At 45.4% G+C, this 20,263-nt stretch overlaps 1 long non-coding RNA gene across 3 annotated transcripts in view; it reads left to right on the forward strand.

Moving 5' to 3' along the window:
* The window catches only part of LOC143930699 (uncharacterized), a 173,119-nt gene that overhangs the window by 91,124 nt on the left and 61,732 nt on the right, over positions 1–20,263 (forward strand). For 2 of the 3 annotated variants that reach the window (XR_013262810.1, XR_013262812.1), the window contains one exon: positions 10,316–10,448. This is a non-coding gene — a long non-coding RNA (uncharacterized LOC143930699). Of the gene's footprint in view, positions 1–9,467; positions 9,543–10,315; positions 10,449–20,263 lie in introns of all 3 variants that reach the window. The other variant, XR_013262813.1, reaches the window with a different exon arrangement.

Here is a 20,263-nt window from a genome sequence, read left to right on the forward strand (position 1 = left end):
TAAGGATAGGAGTATGAAATATGCTCTTTTGTGTTGCACAGATTACAGTTCTGTTTTGGGTCTACATGGAATCTCTCTGATCGCTGGAATCAGGATTATTTAGTGATGTGAAGCACAGGGCCAGCTATAATTCAATGTCTTTGGTCCACTTTTTGGGGAAAAAAAAATAGCAAATAAAGAAAAAAATAATACAGCATGTACTATTGCGATACAAGTCATATTGTACTTGAATGCTATTAAAAACGACCTTTCCTTTTCAATCTGCAGCCGCTGTAATATTCTATAAATGCAAAGCAATATGGCTGCATGGAGTTGTTCTGTACACAGAATGTGTACTGACCTCTCCGCAGAAACATCATTTACTGCTTGTGTGATTGGCTCACCAGCTTTCCCAGAAGTCTGCACTAAGATACAAGTCAGATTTCAGGCATCCCCTACAACAGAAATGTCATTTTTAATGAGATATTTCCAATAGGAACACGTCTAAAGGGATGCAGGCCCAGCAGCTTTCCTCATTAGTGCCCTGCAGCTGCCACAGCTGACTGATAATTATGAAACCACTTCCATTAGACCCACTCAGTACAGGAACACAGACAAACGCACATGGATTTCTTCAGAATGTGAATGGATCATGCAGCTGTGTGCCAAAATCAAGCAGACAGGAGGATATATACAAAGATATTATATATATATATATATATATATATATATATATTTTTTTTTTCAGATACCCTAGAGAATAAAATGGCAATCGTTGCAATACTTTGTCATGCCGTATTTGCGCAGCGGTCTTACAAATGCAATTTTGTTTGTAAAAAAAAATGCACATTTTGAATAAAAAAAAAAAATAGGACAACAGTAAAGTTAGACCAATTTTTTACATTGTGAAAGATAATGTTATGCAGATTAAATTGATACCCAACTTGCCACGCTTCAAAATTGTGCCGGCTTGTGGAATGGCAACAAATTTTGATATTTAAAAATCTCCATAGGCGAAACTTAGAAATTACTACAGGTTACCAGTTTTGAGTTAGAGGAGGTCTTTTTCTAGACATTGCTCTCGCTCTAACTGTTGTGGCGATACCTCACATGTTTACATATGTTTACATATGTGGGCGCGACTTGCATATGCATTTGCCTTTGCACGCGAGTGTGGCGGGACGGGTCACTTTAAAAAATTCCTCCCCTTTAAGACCATTGGATGGAAGAGACATTTGATGTCTCTTCCGTCATCCAAAGGTATGGAGTGGAGTGGAGGCCATCATTCCCTCACTCGACTTCCAGCCTCAGAGGGGAAAGGATCAGATTGTCTCCGCTGCTACCGATGGCTCCTGTAATCGGCGGAGATGACCGAAAACGCGGTGGGAGGGGGGATGGGTACTTCTCCCGCCGCTGATAAAAGTGATCTGGTGGTGACCACTTTTATCTGAAAGCGGACCACCTGCCATTTCTAAAAATACTGGGGTTATGGCAGATATTAGCTTCCATAACAACGGTATTCAATGCCAAAGTACCGACGTATAACGGCGGCGGGCAGTCCGGAAGTGATTAACTTGTATAAGAGCGGTGTGAACAGCGAGCTTTGATGAAGGATTTGTAGAGCTTTCGGCAAGTTTTTTTTAAGCTTTTAAATTGTGGCTTGACAAATCCCAGTTTGTCAGTGACAGGTGCCTTTGCTACAGGGCAGGCTATGGGGTCTTGGCCAGGAAGGTGGAGGCGGGTCAGGCATCACAGGCCCTCTGGACAGAGAGCTGCTTGGCACCACCAACATTAGTGAACATGATTAACGGGCACACACTGCACACAACAAATTGATTTTTTTATTTTATTTATCACTTGGATGCAGAACTTCTGTTCGATATTTTTTCCTTTTATCTTTGCTATATCATATTCAACATTTTCCCCATAGTAGGCTTGCTGAGTCTGGAAGTCCACCAGACTTTATGGCTTAGTTCATTCGTTATTTTCCTTTTGCGGTAGGGAAGTGGATACAGTCAATTTTAATGTTAGCCCCGTAATAAAAAAAATGGAGAGAAGCGCTAATCTCATGTGAAAACCTAGAAAAATATACAGTATATGTACTCTACAGTGAGGGGAAAAAAAGTATTTGATCCCCTGCTGATTTTGTACGTTTGCCCACTAACAAAGAAATGGTCGGTCTATAATTTTAATGGTAGATTTATTTTAACAGTGAGAGACAAAATAACAAAAATATGCAAAAAAACAAACAAACAAACACATTTCCAAAAAGTTTTTATATATTAATTTGCATTTTAATGAGTGAAATAAGTATTTTATCCCCTATCAATCAGCAAGATTTCTGGATCCCAGGAGTATTCTATAAGGTAACAAGCTGAGATTAGGAGCACTCTCCTAAAGGAAGTGCTCCTAATCTCAGCTTGTTACCTGTATAAAAGACACCTGCCCACAGAAGCAATCAGATTCCAATCTCTCCACCATGGCCAAGACCAAAGAGCTGTCCAAGGATGTCAGGGACAATATTGTAGACCTACACAAGGTTGGAATGGGCTACAAGACCATCGCCAAGCAGCTTGGTCAGGAGGTGACAACAGTTGTCGCGATTATTTGCAAATGAAGAAAAACAAAATAACTGTAAATCTCCCTCGGTCTGGGGCTCCATGCAAGATCTCACTTCATGGAGTTTCAATGATCAGGAGAACGGTGAGGAATCAGCCCAGAACTGCACGGGAGAATCTTCTCAATGATTTCAAGGCAGCTGGGACCATAGTCACCAAGAAAACAATTGGTTACACACTACACTGTGAAGGACTGAAATCCTGCAGTGCCTGCAAGGTCCCCCTGCTCAAGAAAGCACGTGTACAGGACCGTCTGAAGTTTTCTAATGAACATCTAAATAATTCAGAGGAGAACTGGATGAAAGTGTTGTGGTCAGATGAGACCAAAATCAAGTTTTTTGGCATCAACTCAACTTGCCGTGTTTGGAGGAGGAGGAGGAATGCTGTCTATGATCCCAAGAACACCATCCTCACCATCATGGAGGTGGAAACATTATGCTTGGGGGTGTTTGTCTGCTAAGGGGACAAGACAACTTCACCGAATCAAAGGGATGACGGAAGGGGCCATGTACTGTCAAATCTTGGGTGAGAACCTCAGCCAGGGCATTGAAAATGGGGCGTGGATGGGTCTTCCAGCATAATGATGACCACAACACATGGCCAAGGAAACAAAGGAGTGGCTCAAGAAGCACATTAAGGTCCTGGAGTAGCCTAGCCATTCTCCAGACCTTAATCCCATAGAAAATATATGGAGGGAGATGAAGGTACAAGTTACTTAATGGCAGCCTTGAAACCTTATTTACTTGGAGAGGATCTGCAAAGAGGAGTGGGACAAAATGCCTCCTGAGATGTGTGCAAACCTGATGGCCTACTACAAGAAACGTCTGACCTCTGTGGTTGCAAAGTCATGTTTTGCAAAGGGGTCAAATGCTTATTTCACTAAATGTAAATCCATTTCTAACTTTTTTTTTGAAAAACGCATTGCCGTCGTCCTTGCTGTGCTTTTTGGGCGCTAGCGGTGCGCTTTTAACCCCTGATAGCGGCCAAATAAAGGGTTCAAAGCGCTGCTGCCACGGCGCTTCCCATTGATTTCAATGCTAAAATATTTCCATTTATCGGTTATATCTATCAAAATCCATAGGTCATTTTTGGCTTTTAAATCTATGAGGGATGGGGGGGGTTGTGCTAGAAGTGATTTGGGCTGGAAGGAGGGATTGGAGTGGGATGCGAGTTGGGAGGCAGGATTGGGGGACATAACTGTAGTGTATACTACCACTTTGAATTTTTGAATTGGATATACTGATGACAAGTGACTCGCTGCTGCAGGCACCTTATAGCTTATCCGTATCTAAATGCACTGCTGTAGTGATTGTCAAATTAATTTATGCAAGAAAGCTAACTTAACATTGGTGTGCAAGGATGTAAATAATGGTAATTCAAATAATGTGACATTGAGCAAATAAATATCTAAAAACGTGAGAACTCATAATACAATCCATACCACTTTAGGTGATGATTACAGTGCAATAAATATTTGAAAAAGAAGATGCAAATAAATATATAAAATATGTAGGCATTCATCTGCCAATATTCAGTGATTGCTATGAAGACGGCAGAATATTAATTATGATTTATAGACTGTGATATTGGGGTGTTTAGCTCAAGTGGATAGATGCATTTTGGTGCAGTGAGTCCACATCAGACAGGCATTTATAGTTAAGGGCCTAGTAGACCATGTTTATTAAAGGGAAAAACAAAACAAAGGTCCATCCAGGAATCCCACGCAGGGGTCCAAGCTTCAATTAAATACACGAAATCAAAATCTCTTGTACTATGTCTGCAGTCTCTGATCAGCTCCTGTACTATATCGGCAGTCCCTGACCATCTCCTGTACTGTCTGCAATCTCTGACCATCTCCTGTACTATGTCTGCAGTCTCTGACCATCTCCTGTATCATGTCTGCAGTTTCTGACCATCTCCTGTAGTATGTCTGCAGTCTCTGACCATCTCCTGTATCATATCTGCTGTCTCCGCCCATCTACCGCACTTTGTCTGCAGTCTCTGACCATTTCCTGTACCATGTCTACACACTCTCTGACCATTGCCTGTATCAGATTGGCAGTCTCTGCCAATCTCCTGTACTTTTTCTGCAGTCTCTGACCATCTCCTGTATCATGTATGCAGTCTCTGACCATCTCCTGTACCATGTCTACACACTCTCTGACCATCTCCTGTATCATGTATGCAGTTTCTTAACATCTTGTGTACTTTGTCTACAGTCTCTGACCATCTCCTGTACCACTTCCGCACACTCTCTGACCATCTCCTGTACTATGTCTGCAGTCTCTGATCATCTCCTGTACTATGTCGGCAGTATCTGATCATCTCCTGTACTGTCTGCAGTCTCTGACCATCTCCTGTATCATGTCTGCAGTCTCTGACCATCTCCTGTATCATGTCTGCAGTCTCTGACCATCTCCTGTACCATGTCTACACACTCTCTGACCATCGCCTGTATCAGATTGGCAGTCTCTGCCAATCTCCTGTACTTTTTGTGCAGTCTCTGACGATCTCCTGTATCATGTATGCAGTCTCTGACCATCTCCTGTACCATGTCTACACACTCTCTGACCATCTCCTGTATCATGTATGCAGTTTCTTAACATCTTGTGTACTTTGTCTACAGTCTCTGACCATCTCCTGTACCGCTTCCGCACACTCTCTGACCATCTCCTGTACTATGTCTGCAGTCTCTGATCATCTCCTGTACTATGTCGGCAGTATCTGATCATCTCCTGTACTGTCTGCAGTCTCTGACTATCTCCTGTATCATGTCTGCAGTCTCTGACCATCTCCTGTATCATGTCTGCAGTCTCTGACCATCTCCTATAGTATGTCTGCAGTCTCTGACCATCTCCTGTATCATGTCTGCAGTCTCTGACCATCTCCTATAGTATGTCTGCTGTCTCTGACCAACTCCTGTATCATGTATGCAGTCTCTGATCATCTCCTGTACTATGTCGGCAGTATCTGATCATCTCCTGTACTGTCTGCAGTCTCTGACTATCTCCTGTATCATGTCTGCAGTCTCTGACCATCTCCTGTATCATGTCTGCAGTCTCTGACCATCTCCTATAGTATGTCTGCAGTCTCTGACCATCTCCTGTATCATGTATGCAGTCTCTGACCATCTCCTATATTATGTCTGCTGTCTCTGACCAACTCCTGTATCATGTATGCAGTCTCTGACCATCTCCTGTACCATGTCCACACACACTCTGACCATCTCCTGTATCATGTATGCAGTTTCTTAACATCTTGTGTACTTTGTCTACAGTCTCTGACCATCTCCTGTACCACTTCTGCACACTCTCTGACCATCTCCTGTACTATGTCTACAGTCTCTGATCATCTCCTGTACTATGTCAGCAGTCTCTGATCATCTCCTGTACTGTCTGCAGTCTCTGACCATCTCCTGTACTGTGTCTGCAGTCTCTGACCATCTCCTGTATTATGTCTGCAGTCTCTGACCATCTCCTGTATCATGTCTGCAGTCTCTGACCATCTCCTATAGTATGTCTGCAGTCTCTGACCATCTCCTGTATCATGTCTGCAGTCTCTGACCATCTCCTATAGTATGTCTGCTGTCTCTGACCATCTCCTGTATCATGTCTGCAGTCTCTGACCATCTCCTGTATCATATCTGCTGTCTCTGCCCATCTACCGTACTTTGTCTGCAGTCTCTGACCATCTCCTGTATCATGTATGCAGTCTCTGACCATCTCCTGTACCATGTCTACACACTCTCTGACCATCTCCTGTATCATATCGGCAGTCTCTGCCCATCTCCTGTACTTTGTCTGCAGTCTCTGACCATCTCCTGTACCACTTCCGCACACTCTCTGACCATCTCCTGTACTATGTCTGCAGTCTCTGACCATCTCCTGTACAACGTCCGCACACTCTCTGACCATCTACTGTATCATGTATGCAATTTCTTAACATCTGTACTACAGTGCCTTGCGAAAGTATTCGGCCCCCTTGAACTTTTCAACCTTTTGCCACATTTCAGGCTTCAAACATAAAGATATAAAATGTTTATTTTTTTGAAGAATCACCAACAAGTGGGACACAATTGTGAAGTGGAACGAAATCTATTGGATTTTTGAAACTTTTTTTAACTAATAAAAAAATGAAAAGTGGGGCGTGCAAAATTATTCAGCCACCTTGCGTTAATACTTTGTAGAGCCACCTTTTGCTGCGATTACAGCTGCAAGTCGCTTGGGGTATGTCTCTATCGGTTTTGCACATCGAGAGACTGAAATTCTTGCCCATTCTTCCTTGCAAAACAGCTCGAGCTCAGTGAGGTTGGATGGAGAGCGTTTGTGAACAGCAGTTTTCAGCTCTTTCCACAGATTCTCGATTGGATTCAGGTCTGGACTTTGACTTGGCCATTCTAACACCTGGATACGTTTATTTGTGACCCATTCCTTTGTAGATTTTGCTGTATGTTTGGGATAATTGTCTTGTTGAAAGATAAATCTCCGTCCCAGTTTCAGGTCTTTTGCCGACAGGTTTTCATCCAGAATGGTCCTGTATTTGGCTGCATCCATCTTCCCCTCAATTTTAACCATCTTCCCTGTCCCTGCTGAAGAAAAGCAGGCCCAAACCATGATGCTGCCACCACCATGTTTGACAGTGGGGATGGTGTGTTGAGGGTGATGAGCTGTGTTGCTTTTACGCCAAACATATCGTTTTGCATTGTGGGCAAAAAGTTAGATTTTGGTTCCATCTGACCAGAGCACATTCTTCCACATGTTTGGTGTGTCTCCCAGGTGGCTTGTGGCAAACTTTAGACAAGACTTTTTATGGATATCTTTGAGAAATGGCTTTCTTCTTGCCACTCTTCCATAAAGGCCAGATTTGTGCAGTGTACGACTGATTGTTGTCCTATGGACAGACTCTCCCACCTCAGCTGTAGTTCTCTGCAGTTCATCCAGAGTGATCATGGGCCTCTTGGCTGCATCTCTGATCAGTCTTCTCCTTGTCTGAGCTGAAAGTTTAGAGGGACGGCCAGGTCTTGGTAGATTTGCAGTGGTCTGATACTCCTTCCATTTCAAAATGATCGCTTGCACAGTGCTCCTTGGGATGTTTAAAGCTTGGGAAATCTTTTTGTATCCAAATCCAAATTTAAACTTCTCCACAACAGTATTACGGACCTGCCTGGTGTGTTCCTTGGTCTTCATGATGCTCTCTGCGCTTTCAACAGAACCCTGAGACTATCACAGAGCAGGTGCATTTATACAGAGACTTGATTACACACAGGTGGATTCTATTTATCACCATCAGTCATTTAGGACAACATTGGATCATTCAGAGATCCTCGCTGAACTTCTGGAGTGAGTTTGCTGCACTGAAAGTAAAGGGGCCGAATAATTTTGCACGCACCACTTTTCAGTTTTTTATTTGCTAAAAAAGTTTAAAATATCCAATAGATTTCGTTCCACTTCACAATTGTGTCCCACTTGTTGGTGATTCTTCACAAAAAATTAAAATTTTATATCTTTATGTTTGAAGCCTGAAATGTGGCAAAAGGTTGAAAAGTTCAAGGGGGCCGAATACTTTCGCAAGGCACTGTATAGCTGCAGTTTCTTACCATCTCTTGTACTTTGTCTGCAGTCTCTGACCATCTCCTGTACCATGTCCTCACATGCTCTGACCATCTCCTGTATCATGTCTGCAGTCTCTGACCATCTCCTGTATCATGTCTGCAGTCTCTGACCATCTCCTGTACCATGTCCTCACATGCTCTGACCATCTCCTGTATCATGTCTGCAGTCTCTGACCATCTCCTGTACTATATTTGTAGTCTCTGACCATCTCCTGTACTATATTTGTAGTCTCTGACCATCTCCTGTACTATGTCTGCAGTCTCTGACCATCTTTTGTACCATTTCAGCACACTCTCTGACCATCAAAATATTGTCTTTTTTTCAAAATTGTCGCTCTTTTTTAGGTTTATAGTGCAAAAAATAAAAACCGCAGAGGTGATCAAATACCACCAAAAGAAAGCTCTATGTGTGGTAAAAAAAGGACTTTAAGTTTTTTTTGGGTACAGCATCGCACAACCACTTAGAACCCCCAAACAATATAATTTTTTTTCTAACACTCTAGAGAATAAAATGGCGGTCATTGCAATATTTTCTGTCACGCAGTATGTGTACAGCGGTCTTACAAGCGCACTTTTTTTGAAAAATATACTTTTATGAATTAAAAAATAAGACGACAGTAAAGTTAGCCCAAATGTTTTTTTTGTTTTTTTTTTATATTGTGAAAGATAACGTTAGACCGAGAAAATTGATACCCAACATGTCACGCTTCAAAAATTGCACCCGCTTGTGGAACGGTGACAAACTTTTACCCCTAAAAAAATCTCTATAGGCGATGTTTAAAATATTCTGCAGGTTGCATATTTGGAGTTACAGAGGAGGTCTAAGCTAGAATTATTGCTCTCGCTCTACCAATCGCAGCGATAACACACATGTGTGATTTGAACACTGTTTTCACTGCTCATGTATGCGTTCACTTCTGCACATGAGCTCGGCGGGACAGGGTGCATTTCAAAAAATATATATATTTTTCTTATTTATTTTACCTTTTTTTTTTTTAAACTGTTCTTTAAAAAAATCTCATTTTTTTTTTTTAAACTAGATAACAGGGCAATTTACTAGTGGATGTGTATTGATTTTTACTATAAAATAAGGATATTGTTTAGCGTTGCAAAAAAAATAAAAAATCCGACCTCCTCCTCCCCTTATAGTCGGCCAATGCCTCTCCTTCTTTGTAAGATGTTAAATAAATGACATCAAACTCTAGTTTAAAAAAAAGAATGTGTTTTGCCATTTCATTTTTTTTTCTTATTTTTTCCAGACCAAACTACAAAATGTAGCTACAAACTCAAAATATAAAGTGACCCGCCTTGCGTGCGCAGAAGCGAATGAAAATGTAAGTCGAATGTAAACATCTCTTGTAATAGGAAAAAAGCATGACAGGACCTCTTATATATGAGATCTGGGGTCAAAAAGGCCTCAGATCTCATAATTACACTAAAATGCAATAAAAAAAAATGAAATTAATAAAAAAATAAAATAAAAAAAATATTGCTTTAAGAGCTATGGGCGGAAGTGACGTTTTGACGTCGCTTTTGCCCAGCAATGGTATGGAGATGGGTGGGGGCCATCTTCCCCTCACTCGTTTCCATGCCAAGCCAAAAGGAGGACTCGTTTGTCTCCACCGCTACCGACGGCTCTGGTAAGTGGCAGAGACCACCGGAGAGCTGCGAATCCGCCCACAGAGACCACTATTATCGGAAACCGGGCCGCTCACTGAAGAAGATACGGGTTTTTGGCAGCTATCTGCTACCATAACAACGATATCCCTCTTCAAAATGCTGACGTATATCGGCGTGAGCCAGTCCAGAGGTGGTTGAGCAGCGCCATTACATATTCATAACATTTCTGTTGTTGATGTGAGAACACATAGATGATAGCAGCAACTCTCTGTTCACTTTCCTCTTTTACATTTTATTTTATTATATTATATTCGTTTGTTTTTGTTGATAAATACAGATATATCACGTACCATTAGGTGGCAGCTCGCAACTTGCATATATGTTTATTTTACTGTTATATTTTGAGTTTGTGGCTATATTTTGTACTCTTCTCCTCCATGGATGATTAACTGTTATTGTCATTCTGTCTGCTTCTTGGATGGTACAGCCCTGAGAAATTGGCACTTCTCTGATCTGTCCCAGAAGTACTTCAAAAAGAAGGTGAAGGAGACCGAGGATATCGAACCCCCCCAGACAGCTACACTTGCTGAGTGAGCGCTATCAGCCCATCACCCATGGAGGTAAGTACAGTGGGGAGGGTGCTGGGTGTTCATTTACCTCTTCATTTTTTCTGACAAGGTTGTCATTTTATATAATAGATAAAGGTGAGTGTTTTTCTGTTATAATTTGAATTTGTGACCACATTTTGTAGTCTGGTCTGGAGTGCTCACTTGAGACCCGCTGGCGCTTTCAGAATGAAATTTAAAATGTAAACCAATACCCTATACTCTCATCTCGCCTGCCCTCCTTCCACCCCCTGCACTTGCCCCGAGGGTGATTAGCTGTCATTGCCCACACAGCCAGTGAAACTGATTTGAAGAGGTCTCTCTCCAATCTCCCCCCTAACTCTCCTCTCAGCCCCCCTCCTTCCCCCTCTCTCTCACTCCCTCTCTCAGCAAGACCTCTCCCCTCCCTCTCTCAGTTCCCCCCTCCCCTCCTCCCGCCCTCTCTATCCCCCTCCCCGTCTCTCTGTTCCCCCCTCCCTGTCTCTATCTCCCCCTCCCTGTCTCTATCTCCCCCCTCTCTCTCTGGTCCCCCTCTCTCTCTCTCTGTTCCCCCCTCCCTGTCTTTATCTCCCCCCTCTCTCTCTGCCCCCCCCCTCTCTCTCTGTTCCCATCTCTCGGTCCCCCCTCTCTCTGTCCCCTCCTCTCTCTGTTCCCCTCTCTCTGTCCCCCCTCTCTCTGTCCCCCCTCTCTCATACACTCTCTGTGTGGAGCACTCAGTAGTGATATAGGTAGAAAACTTCAAATTCTATGAGGCTGCTGAAGTAGTCTTGGTTGTCTTTGATGAAAGTAATCGTGTACTCTAGCACCTCCTGCACCCTTTCATTTGGGTATCCTTGTACACCAGTGAAGGTGACAGTCTTGTCTGGGGAGAGCACCCATTCAGCAGCTTTGCCACAGCAGATGGCCTGCAGTGATGGAGGGATAGAGTAGTAATAGTACTCTGTCAGGCAGAGTTTAACGACTGCTTTTGCACATCCCATCAGCATATGGTTCTCCTTCACTGTCTGTGCAGTGAACTCTGCACTGGCCATCCGCTTCATGATGAGATGCTCCAAGAAAAATTTGGTGATTGGAGCAATTAGCCAGTACCGGAGTTCCCTCATGATCATTGACTCCATAGTCCACATAGTGGTGTTGGTGTAATACGTGCGAAAATTCTGAATCAACTGGTGCACTTCTTTGGTATATGTTTCTGATATTTTCAAGGCAAGTACCATTGAGGTGATGGCCATGATGTTGTAGGTGGACCGCTTCACCGTGAGGTTAAGTAGGAGCCTGTCCCTGTAGTTTATGGCCAGGCACAGGGACTCCAAGCTCAGGGAGTGCTTTGAGTGTGATTTGATCAGTCTGAGTAGCATCTTCCTTCGGTCTTCTTCATCCAGTTCTGTATGACTAAGACAGTTGTCAGGTAGGAAGTAGTGTTCAATGCTACTATTGTAGGCATAGCTTTTATTTCCATATTCCATAAGGTACTGCAGGTCTTTTCTCAGACTATGGAGGTTATATGGTTCCACACATGGGTTCATTGAGCAGATAGGTGACCCTTGTCCGAGCACGCTACCCAGCCGGTCAGGAAAGGGGGGACGAGCGAGCGCCCCCCCTCCTGAGCCGTACCAGGTTGTGTGCCCTCAACATGGGGGGTGCCTTGGGGAAGGGGGGGCCGCGTGGCCCCCCCACCCCAAAGCACCTTGTCCCCATGTTGATGAGGACAAGGGCCTCTTCCTGACAACCCTGGCCGTTGGTTGTCGGGGTCTGCGGGCGGGGGGCTTATCGGAATCCGGGAGCCCCTTTTAATAAGGGGGCCCCGGATACCACCCCCCCACCCTATGTGAATGAGTATGGGGTACAATGTACCCCTACCCATTCACCTGTAAAATAAAGTTAAAAAAAAACACAACACACAAGATAAAATAGTTTATTGCACAGCTCAGGGGCTCTTCCGTCTTCGGGGGTCTTCTCGCCGGACTCCTCCGCTATCTTATTCTAGCTCTTTTACTAGCGGAGGAGCCCGGCTTTCTTCCTCAATGCCCACCTCTTCTTCCGACTTCGGGGGTCTTGTCCCCCACTTCAGTTCTTTTGCCGGGCTTCTTATAGCTCTTTTACAGGCGGTACGGCTCAGGAGGGGAGGGGCGCTTGCTCGTCACCCCCTTTCCTGGTCGGCCGGGTAGCGTGCTCAGATAAGGGTCTGATGTGGACCTGGGGGGACCCCCACGCCAATTTTTTTCAGCGTTGGGGTTCCCCTTTAAGTCCATACCAGGTGGCGGGGTCAGCGACGTCTCCTTCGCGGGCCCCGCCTACCTGGAGACGCGCTCGAAATGAGCGGACTTTCCTCCACGTGTGTGGGCGAGTCTGTTCATTTCAAAAGTAGGGCGGATAGTACGGCGGACTTAGTACGCCGTATTAGTCCGCTGAAAAGTGCCGTGTATGGGCAAGTAGCCCGTTCGGAAAGTCGGACGGACAGTCTGGCGGGAAGTCAGCCAGACTAAGTCCGTCTATTAGTCGGCTACGTGTGTACGCGGCATTAGAAGCCAGGGGACTTTTTATTAGAAACATTTAAACCCATTTAAACATTGAACCTGTTGCCCAGATCATGTACTGAGAAATATTTACATCATTTGAACAAGCAGTAAAATTCCAATAAAAATAAGTCCACCTTTATCTCTGTATCTATAGACATTGTGGAGTGCATTGTAATTCATTTTCTGAACAGAAGCAGAAAATCTCAGCTGTTTTTCTATGGAGGTCAGAATCTTGGCAGCCTGCCAGTCTTCCCATGTAAACAACCTGCAGATATTTCTACCATATTAGGCGCTTGCTGACCAGGTAGGGTTGCCACCTTTTCTTCAAGCCAAACCCGAACACTTTAGCGGCACAATTTTTTTGTGTGGAGTATACACTATAGGATTATAAAAGACTTAGGACACCTTTCAGTGCCTCAAGGAGAGTAGAAATGCAGCGAGCTAGGTGCGCCATGGTGAACAGTGAGTGTTTGCCAAATTACATTGTGAGGGGCTGAAAGGGACATTGTTAAATAAAACGCATTCTTGTACCCATAAATTATGATTAAATTAATAAATAAAATGTAATTTTTAAAAATATGAATTAGCCTAACTTAAAAGCGGACAGTGTCAGGAGAGCAGTGGACTGTGTCAGCAGGGCAGTGGACGGTGTCAGCAGAGCAGTGGACGGTGTCAGCAGAGCAGTGGACGGTGTCAGCAGAGCAGTGGACGGTGTCAGTAGGGCAGTGGACGGTGTCAGTAGGGCAGTGGATGGTGTCAGTAGAGCAGTGGATGGTGTTAAAGCAGTGGACAGTGTTGGTAGAGCAGTGGACGGTGTCAGTAGGGCAGTGGCCGGTGTCAGTAGGGCAGTGGACTGTGTCAGTAGGGCAGTGGACGATGTTAGTAGAGCAGTGGCCGGTGTCAGTAGGGCAGTGGCCGGTGTCAGTAGAGCAGTGGCCGGTGTTACTAGAGCAGAGGACGATGTCAGTAGGGCAGTGGACGGTGTCAGTAGGGCAATGGACGGTGTTAGTAGGGCAGTGGCCGGTGTTACTAGAGCAGTGGACGGTGTCAGTAGGGCAGAGGACGGTGTCAGTAGGGCAGTGGACTGTGTCAGTAGGGCAGTGGACTGTGTCAGTAGGGCAGTGGACGATGTCAGTAGGGCAGAGGGCGATGTCAGTAGGGCAGTGGACGGTGTCAGTAGAGCAGTGGCCGGTGTCAGTAGAGCAGTGGACGGTCTCAGTAGAGCAGTGAACAGTGTTAGTAGAGCAGTGGCCGGTGTCAGTAGAGCAGTGGCCGTTGTTACTAGAGCAGAGGACGGTGTCAGTAGAGCAGTGGCCGATGTCAGTAGGGCAGTGGACGATGTCAGTAGAGCAGTGGCCGGTGTCAGTAGAGCAGTGGCCGGTGTCAGTAGAGCAGTGGACGGTGTTAGTAGGGCAGTAGACGGTGTTAGTAGGGCAGTGGACGGTGTCAGTTGAGCAGTGGACGGTGTTAGTAGGGCAGTGGACGGTGTTAGTAGAGCAGTGGACAATGTCAGTAGAGCAGAGGACGGTGTTAGTAGGGCAGTGGACGGTGTCAGTAGGGCAATGGACGGTGTTAGTAGAGCAGTGGCCGGTGTCAGTAGGGCAGTGGACGGTGTTAGTAGGGCAGTGGCCGGTGTTAGTAGGGCAGTGGCCGGTGTTAGTAGGGCAGTGGCTGGTGTTAGTAGGGCAGTGGACGGTGTCAGTAGGGCAGTGGACGGTGTCAGTAGGGCAGTAGACGGTGTCAGTAGAGCAGTGGATGGTGTTAGTAGAGCAGTTGTCGGTGTCAGTAGGGCAGTGGACAGTGTCAGTAGAGCAGTGGCCGGTGTTACTAGAGCAGAGGACGGTGTCGGTAGGGCAGAGGACGATGTCAGTAGAGCAGTGGACGGTGTCAGTAGAGCAGTGGACGGTGTCAGTATAGCAGTGGCCAGTGTCATTAGAGCAGTGGACGGTGTCAGTAGAGCAGTGGCCGGTGTTACTAGAGCAGAGGACGGTGTCAGTAGGGCAGAGGACGATGTCAGTAGGGCAGAGGACGATGTCAGTAGGGCAGAGGACGATGTCAGTAGGGCAGTAGACGATGTCAGTAGAGCAGTGGATGCTGTTAGTAGGGCAGTGGACGGTGTCAGTAGAGCAGTGGACGATGTCAGTAGGGCAGTGGACGGTGTCAGTAGGGTAGAGGACGGTGTCAGTATGGCAGTGGACGGTGTCAGTAGAGCAGTGGACGATGTTAGTAGAGCAGTGGCCGCTGTCAGTAGAGCAGTGCACGGTGTTAGTAGGGCAGTGGACGGTGTCAGTAGAGCAGTGGACGGTGTCAGTAGAGCAGTGGACGATGTTAGTAGGGCAGTGGACGATGTTAGTAGGGCAGTGGACGGTGTCAGTATTTTTTTTTTTTACAAATTTATTTATTTTTACCTTTTTTTAACAGTCTTGTTGGGGGGGCTTTGGTGAAATATCAGGAGACTAAACAGACCCCTGATAGCTCACTTTTGAAACAGAGAAAGGGACTGAAGGTAGATTCTCCAGTTCCTTTCTCTGAACCATAATAAATATAGTCAATTTGAACAAATTGACTTTTTCTGATTCCCTCAATCTCTGTGATTGGTCCCCTGCAGCTTCAGTGAAAGTTGTGACAGGCTGTTGTCACACTCCTTCATCTTCATTGTACCATACAGGGTTAATGTTCCTGTATGGTGTGCAGTGATGCTGAGGCTTTGGGAGGAGGAGGAGAGCAGTGCAGCAGGAACATGGAAACATAGAAGTAAAAGTGGTCATTTCCCCCTTTCCTGGAGATGGGCTGTATAGTACTCTGTATGTCTCTTGCTGATTATGCTCATGACAATGTCAGGAATATACTGGGACTTTTCAGGTTCTACACAGAAGTATTCCACATTATCAAAAATAATCATTTGAAATAAGATATAGTGTGTGTGTGTTTGGAATACATCCACGTGGAGCCTGAAAAGTCCCAATATATTCCTGACATGGCCAAGATCTTTACTTTCTCGTTCAGTAAAGCTGCACTGCAAGATGCAGAACAGGATTACAGCACAGGATCACACAGTTTGGAGGGCAAAACAGGTTTGGACTAGGGATGAGCTTCGAGTTCGAGTCGAACTCATGTTCTACTCGAACATTGCCTGTTCGCCTGTTCAGCGAACAGTGAACAATTTGGGCTGTTCGCAGCAAATTCGAAAAGCCGGAACACCCTATACAAGTCTATGGGAGAAATCTAAAGTGCTCATTTTAAAGGGTAATATGCAGGTTACTGTCCTAAAAAGTGTTTGGGGACCTGGGTCCTGCCCCAGGGGACATGGATCAATGCAAAAAAAAGTTTTAAAAACGGCCGTTTTTTCAGGAGCAGTGATTTTAATAATGATTAAAGTGAAACAATAAAAGTGTAATATTCCTTTAAATTTCGTAGCTGGGGGGTATCTATAGTATGCCTGTGAAGGGGCGCATGTTTCTGGTGCTTAGAACTGTCGCTGCACAAAGTGTCATTTGTGCAGGAAAAAAAGTCTTTTAAAATCACTTGCGGCTAAATTGTCGGGTCTCCGTAATACAGAAAACACTCAATGAGTGTTCTCTGTATTAGCCGACAATTCATTCATTCATTGATTAAAAAAAAAAAAAGCGTGGGGGTTCCCCTAAATTCAATCAAAAGGCCCTTCAGGTCTGACATGGATATTAAGGGGAACCCCGCATCAAATTTAAAAAAAAAATTGACGTGGGGGTCCCCCTAAATATCCATACCAGACCCTTTATCCGAGCACGCAACCTGGCAGGCCGCAGGAAAAGAGGGGGGGACGAGAGAGCGGCCCCCCCTCCCTCCTGAACCGTACCAGGCCACATACCCTCAACATTGGGAGGATGCTTTGGGGGTCTGTGACCCCTCAAAGCACCTTGTCCCCATGTTGATAAGGACAAGGGCCTCATCCTCACAACCCTGGCCGTTGGTTGTGAGGGTCTGCGGGCGGGGGGGCTTATCAGAATCTGGAAGCCCCCTTTAACAAGGGGACCCCCAGATCCCGGCCCCCCCCTGTTTGAAATGGTAAGGGGGTACAAAAGTACCCCTACCATTTCACAAAGAAAGTGTCAAAATGGTTAAATAAGACAAACACACTTTTGAAAAATTCCTTTATTAAAAATAAAAAAAATAAAAAAAAAATTCCAGCGGTGCTAATCCACTCTTGCTATCCAGCGACGGGTCTCCGGGGTCCAGCGATGGATGATCATATCCAGCGACAGGGGATCTCTCAGTCCAGCGCTGTCCATACCTCCTTCTTCTGTCTCCACTGCGGAGACACTGCAGAGAGCCGAGCGCTGACATTTCTTATATTGGGAGGGCGGGGCCACCCGTCACCTGAGGGGGCGGGGTCACCCACACGTCACTGGGGAACCCCTGGCTTCCCTCTCCTGCGTCAGAGGGGCGGGGTCAGGTGACGGGTGGCCCCGCCCTCCCAATATAAGAAATGTCAGCGCTCGGCTCTCTGCAGTGTCTCCGCAGTGGAGACAGAAGAAGGAGGTATGGACAGCGCTGGACTGAGAGATCCCCCGTCGCTGGATATGATCATCCATCGCTGGACCCCGGAGACCCGTCGCTGGATAGCAAGAGTGGATTAGCACCGCTGGAATTTTTAATTTTTTTTTTTATTTTTAATAAAGGAATTTTTCAAAAGTGTGTTTGTCTTATTTAACCATTTTGACACTTTCTTTGTGAAATGGTAGGGGTACTTTTGTACCCCCTTACCATTTCAAACAGGGGGGGGCCGGGATCTGGGGGTCCCCTTGTTAAAGGGGGCTTCCAGATTCTGATAAGCCCCCCGCCCGCAGACCCTCACAACCAAAAGCCAGGGTTGTGAGGATGAGGCCCTTGTCCTTATCAACATGGGGACAAGGTGCTTTGAGGGGTCACAGACCCCCAAAGCATCCTCCCAATGTTGAGGGTATGTGGCCTGGTACGGTTCAGGAGGGAGGGGGGGCCGCTCTCTCGTCCCCCCCTCTTTTCCTGCAGCCTGCCAGGTTGCGTGCTCGGATAAAGGGTCTGGTATGGATATTTAGGGGGACCCCCACGTCAATTTTTTTTTTAAATTTGATGCGGGGTTCCCCTTAATATCCATATCAGACCTGAAGGGTCTGGTATGGATATTTGGGGGGACCCCCACGTCAATTTTTTTTTAAATTTGACACGGGGTTCCCCTTAATATCCATGTCAGACCTGAAGGGCCTTTTGATTGAATTTAGGGGAACCCCCACGCTTTTTTTTTTTTAATCAATGAATGAATGAATTGTCGGCTAATACAGAGAACACTCATTGAGTGTTCTCTGTATTACGGAGACCCGACAATTTAGCCGCAAGTGATTTTAAAAGACTTTTTTTCCTGCACAAATGACACTTTGTGCAGCGACAGTTCTAAGCACCAGAAACATGCGCCCCTTCACAGGCATACTATAGATACCCCCCAGCTACGAAATTTAAAGGAATATTACACTTTTATTGTTTCACTTTAATCATTATTAAAATCACTGCTCCTGAAAAAACGGCCGTTTTTGAAAACTTTTTTTTGCATTGATACATGTCCCCTGGGGCAGGACCCAGGTCCCCAAACACTTTTTAGGACAGTAACTTTCATATTACCCTTTAAAATGAGCACTTTAGATTGTGAACGTTCGAGTCCCATAGACTTTAATAGGGTTCTAAAGTTCACACGAAGTTTAGGTCTGTTCGCAGGTTCTGGTGCGAACCGAACAGGGGGGTGTTCGGCTCATCCCTAGTTTGGACTCACGGGAGGAGAATATGCAGTCCTCTGTTCTCTTCAGTCTACCCCAGGGTGAGCCTGATGTCTGCTAGGCAGCAGGAAGCAGTGATCGGGCTGCAGTCTGTGTACAGTCGCTTGCTCCGCCCACCTGTAGAGGACCTCTATTAAAGGCCCTATCCAGCCTGAGAGGAGCCTGTGCCCAGGAGAAAGGGTGTGTTGCTGCCATAAAAAGGAAGCTGGCAGTAGATTTGGGCACGTCCTCCTCCCTGCTTTTCGATTCTTCAGCTGCCACCCCTTGTCTGCGACCGCCCACCGGCTTCCTCCCGCATGCAATCATTGGCAGGCAGTGTGGGCTCACTGAAGTGCTTTGGATCCCCCCTGCACTCAGCATTAGTGCGGGGTGGACTGACACTATGTCATTAGTGAGATGGCGGGGGAGGGGAGATACATCATCAACAGAGCAGTGTCATCACTCTCGGGCAGTCCAGTCTGAATGATGTGTACGGGTCTGGAGCAGATGAAAACCCGTACACATCATTAAAAAAACCGGACTGTCCGGGTGAAACCCGTACAGGTGGCAACCCTACTCAGCACAGAGCTCTGAAGGAATGGCACCAATGTTCAGTTTCTTCAAAGTACATGCGCTGGTGATGTCACTGGCTGCTGCTCACTGGAATATCTCCTAAACAGTTAAACACATTTATTAAATATTCCTATTACCTACATGTAAGCTTTATTATAAACTTACCTATAGGTAAAAATGTCATAAAAGACTTTACTATCACTTTAATTCAGAGTGGATAATCCATCTCCATCTAGTGGTCAAGTTTTATAATGACACATCAATCTATACAATTCGTATTCGTCTAGAAAGGCAGCACCCTTTACAAAATCCATGATCACCTCCTAATCAATATCATCAACTAAAAATCTAACAAATAAAAAGAGACCGCAGGTGAAACGTGTTCCCCTCCCATGCAGGAAATGTGCACAGAATGCCCCTTTCCTGTGTGAACAGACCCTCAATGTCACCCCAAACCCGGGTAGCAGTCTTGTGACAAAATATGCTTGGCTCTCCGCTGAAAAAAAGTACAGGAGCTACTTTGGCGCTGGCTGCCCTATGCTGTCACATAACAAATGCACCAAAAAAAAGCAATGTGTCGGCCAGGTGTGAAGGCGGCCTGATTGTTAATGGCAATTAAATATATGGCACATTGAACAATCTTTTCAGTCTTTTAATTGTATAGATCATTATTTTTCAAACTTTTATCAGTCAAGGCACCCTTTAAAAATATGGACAGTCTGGGGGCTCCCCATTTCAAAAGGTAAAAACTATTCTAATAGTTTTACATAACACAGCAGCATCCACACATGTAGGACCCCCAACATTAGGGGGGATTTATTCTTCCAAAGCAAATCATCTTTTATAAACTGGTATTGACTAGGATTCCAAGGTTTCTCTTTTCCCTCAAATTTTCTCCATCACTCAGCTAAAGTGCCCTCAAGAAGGTTGTAATGGTGCACAATGGAAACCTGTGGCTAAAAGGCAGCTTTATCCA

The sequence above is a fragment of the Lithobates pipiens genome, unplaced genomic scaffold, assembly GCF_037356315.1.
Source record: "Lithobates pipiens isolate NorthernLeopardFrog02 unplaced genomic scaffold, aLitPip1_a1.2 Scaffold_10, whole genome shotgun sequence".
Taxonomy (NCBI): domain Eukaryota; kingdom Metazoa; phylum Chordata; class Amphibia; order Anura; family Ranidae; genus Lithobates; species Lithobates pipiens.